Genomic DNA, 4540 nt, shown 5'->3' on the forward strand with positions numbered 1-4540 from the left:
GGGGAGGGGGAGGGGCAGAAAGTGGAGACGAAAGCAGACAACAGAACATTGTTAGAGATCAGGAAAGGAGGTGAAAGGAGAAAATCTTTTAGAGAAGAAAATTTTTCGTCGCTGTCCGGATTGCAACCGGGGATCCTTTGGAAGGGAGCGGAACACCTTAACCTCTGGGCCACGAGAGCAACTCTAACGATTTCACTTGTGTCGATAGGTGGGTCATTTTTTTTACAATGTTTAGAGTCGGTTAAAAATTTGCTTCTAATAATAAAGTATAACAAAAACTCAAGAAACTAAGTTCAAAAGAGAAGCGAGAAATGCTGACATGCGCAGAGCGAAAAGGTCTCAGGGATTATACTATTGTGTGAGACGGCGCAGAGGAATCAGGCGCTCGTCAAGGTTTTGGTATATAAAGTTATTGGTATCGTCTTAAAGTTTGGTCATTTGACTTGTTTTTGATGGAAAAAAATTCCAGATTGAACTTTAATAGAAGTCACGATATTTCAGATCGAAGGAAGTGGGGGTCACTTGGTTACAGGGGTAAAATTAGACTGAACAAGTTTGGTGATTTCCAAAGCTGGAGAGTCCTTGTTAACTGAAAATGTACATTTGTTGTTCCCTAACCATTGTTTTTCAGTCAAATTCGCAGAGCAATGTATATTTGAATAGACATAAAAGGTGCTGAGCCCCCCCCCCACCAAAAAAAAATAATTAAAAAAAAAAAAAAATTCTCGATAAATATTGCCAAACTGAAAGAAAAAAAAAAGCCATTTTCTTTGATTTCATTAATCTAACGAGCGCCTAATTTCACCACACAGCCTCACATTTGCTTCTAATAATAAAGTGTAACTGAAACTCAAGAAACCAAGCTCAAAAGAAAAGCCAAACATGCTGACATGCGCTTAGATCTAGCGAAAAGGTCTTCCGAATTGTACTATGACTTTTCTGTCCAGCACCGTTGACGGAGAGGCTCGCGTGTTCTAAACACCGCCTATTACTGCAATGTAAACAGAACAGCGGAGGATTCACTCGCAGCGAGGATTGATCGCTTCCTCCGCCAACAACGACCACTGTCAGCCTCACAGGACCGCAGGGTGGCGCTGTGAGTAGGCCTAAAGCTCTCGTTGACCTCTGCCGCCAGTTTAGGCAACGTCCGGTGTTCTCTCGTAAACTCCAAGTCAGCCGTAGATCTATACAGATACTTCAGTTCCTACAGATCTAGAGCGCACTTTTGTGAATTCTCTTCGTGAAATCGAGGGAAGGACGCCCCATTCAGCATTGATGAACTGTACTCCAGTATGTTTGACTGACGTGTAAGGGTGCTTAGCAGTGCAGGCTAGATGATCTGACAAATTAATAATACGACCCGTGATATGGGGAAATAATTCCTTATTTTCAAATCAGCTTTGTTTACATGATTTGGGTCGAAATAAATTTCACCCCCCCCCCCCACATACTTTCCTTAAAAATAATTGATTGTACAGGTACTCATAGAGACTAGAGACCTCAGCTGTGCATACTAGGTCAACTAGTCCCGGATGGTGGGCTAAACTTTACTTTTGCCTTATTTTGAGCGTATATTACCCTGCTACACCTCTTTTACAGATGTTGCATTGACTTCCTGTTGAGAATTGTGTGCAAGTTGGCCACCCTATGTCACAAATGCTTGAATGATAATGCACCATCATATTTATCAAATCTGTTGAGACCGTACATTCCACACACAGACATGCACACACAGGCAGTATGCTTGCACTCACAAACAGGCTCACAGTCACATGTATAATATAAATGAACAGAAATAATATAAACAATAATAGAATTAAGCTAGATATATACTCAGTATTCTCATTGTAACTCAGTGGTATTCTGATGCATGCTCTAAGGTCAAATGAATACTTATTACAATATGATTTAGAGATCACCCTAACACGCATTGTATGCTGGTGATAGGAAAGGGGGGGGGGGGTTAACTCATAAAAGATGGTATATAATAAGCGTTATTTAAAAAACAACAACCTATCTCTTCCCCATGATGGGAAAGATGGTCTCCTGCTGTATGTAAACTATTGGGGTTAGTTTGTTCACTTCTTTGGTCTGGATTTACTTGGTTTGGAGTATGACATGAGAATACAGTCAGTATTGAGGTTCTATGGCTTTAAAGAAATTTGCGCTGATGATCATGTCTTGTTGGAAATAAAATTGTCCGAGCATTCCAGAACATTTCTTATGTCTACTTATTACTATATTCTAATGATTAATAAAACAATGGCACTATCTAGTGACCCCCCCCCCCCCACCGAACAACATGGGGGAACTGTTGCTTTTTCTTTCCTTATCCTTACTATCGTCATTTTACCTCAACTTCTTTTTGCATGTTCATCACTCTCTTGTGACCCGCTATTTCCGGGGTGCCTTGATAGTCGAAGCAGACTTTGTGCTGTTGAGGCTAGAGAGGTGAGTAGAGTAAGCCTGATTCTCTTAAAGGACTTCTCTGTTGACATCCACCCCTTGGCGCTCATATGACCTTATGCAGTTGCGAGCGCCGTAAAACCTTACTAAAGCAAAAAAACACTAACGCTATTCTGGTAAGTTATAGTATCATGTGAACTGTTGTTGACTATCTCATCCAAACAATTATTCAATATCGGTGTGGGGAAAAGGAAACGAGATAGGTGCGTGGGTTGGGAAGGGTGGAGGGTGTTACATAGATTAAGTGGCATCGAGCAAATAACATTACACAGAGAAAGCAATAATTAATTAATCTGCTCGTAGAACCGTGCGCGGAGTGTCGAGGGAGGCGACAGTAAGACCGGCCAATAACCACATGAGGCGGGCTATGATGACATTCCCGCGCTATAAAACTCCCCTGGGAGCAATTAGCTGTCACAACGGATTTTCTCTGACAGATCACGGCCATTTTGCGAAGTACGCCGTCTTTGAAGGGCAGGCAAGCTTAGGAGATAAAACGAGCAATATCCCAATCATTTCTATCTATGATTGTTTTCTTCATTTCGGCCGGTTTAGTTAGAGTCAGTAGAGGTTTTACGGCGCTTGCAACTGCATAAGCTCACATGAGCGCCAATTTCGGCGCGTTTTAGCGAATCGTATTTAACCATCACCGCAAAGCAACAGATCTGGGGCAAGAAAAACAGCTGAGATACCTTGGTGTTGAAACAACTTCCACGAACTGAAGAAGATTTGGGATTTCATGACCATGGTTTATGGAGCGAGTAACCAAGCTTTCAATCTGTTACAAGCTGGCAGCTCGTGAAATTGGATTGTTTTCAGTTTTCAAAGTTCTCTACTCTACCTTTTTGGCAGAGTACTATCAGAAACATGGTGAATCTGAGGTCATGTCTACGTCATGTGACCTTAGAACGAAAAGAGACGAAATCATTAAGTTATCAGTAGTGATTTGTCACTGTATTCTCGTGTATATTTTATTCTTCGAAAATAATGAAAAACAAGACGCAAAAACAAAACATTTAATAGAGAAAACTCTTTTTTTTAACGATAAGAGAAAACAACACTAAACCAAAACAGACAGACAAACAGAGCAAATACTCCAACTTGCTTTGGTGAGGTCATTGGCCAAATTTATTATGTACCCACAGTTAATTAACCTTATCCGTACGCCCGGGATCATTTTGTACCCCCGGAGTAATATTCTTCACATTTGAGAATACTTCTAGTGCGAAGATCTCTTTGAAACTTTCAGTATTTCTCAAAAAGTCATTTTGTCAGACTGCTATGCGAAACGTACGGATCGGATTAAGGAGTAAATTTTCTCTTTGGAAAGTGGTGGCACAGAGTTCCCCACGTCGCATGGATGCGATAGTAAAACACGACGTACGGATAGGGTTAAGAAATAATAAATGGTAAGAATTGCACTTTTACTGAAAACAGTAGGGAATAGTGGTTTACTCAACCGTTCATACACACACACATAACACAATGAACAGGCGCATACAGCAATACATTCATGCCACTTCGTTAACACCATCTCATCAATACGGAGAGCAGACATGCCATTGGGGGCTCTCGTGGCCTAGAGGTTAAGGGGTTCGTCTCTCATTCAATAGGTACCGGGTTCGAATCCTTATAACGAAGGAAAATTTTCTTCTCTATAATAGTCTCTTTTCAAATCTTTTCCAGCTCTCTAAAAATATTCTGTTGTCTGTTTCCTTCTTCATTTTTTGCTCCCACCCCCTCACCTTCTTTGCCCCCTCCTCTGGGCGCCTGACTCTTCCTGCAGCCTTTCTACTGCTACTCTTTGGCTCCTTACTGCTGTCTTCCAGCCACACCCCTGATCTTATGGTAGGTAAGATCTACACCTAGCCTTCTCGGACAAGAACAAAAGATCTCGGAGGTCCCGTATGAACGTTGCGCACGTTAAAGATCCATTGGTAGTGTAACATCGAACAACGTAGGCTTCGGCCACCATTCGGGCTAAATACCAAATTTCAACCAACGGAAAATGTTTGGTGTGTCCCGCGCGCTCATTTGACCTTATGCAGTTGAGGTGCCGTAAAACACTTACAAC

This window comes from Aplysia californica, unplaced genomic scaffold (assembly GCF_000002075.1).
Source record: "Aplysia californica isolate F4 #8 unplaced genomic scaffold, AplCal3.0 scaffold00846, whole genome shotgun sequence".
Classification (NCBI taxonomy): Eukaryota; Metazoa; Mollusca; class Gastropoda; order Aplysiida; family Aplysiidae; genus Aplysia; species Aplysia californica.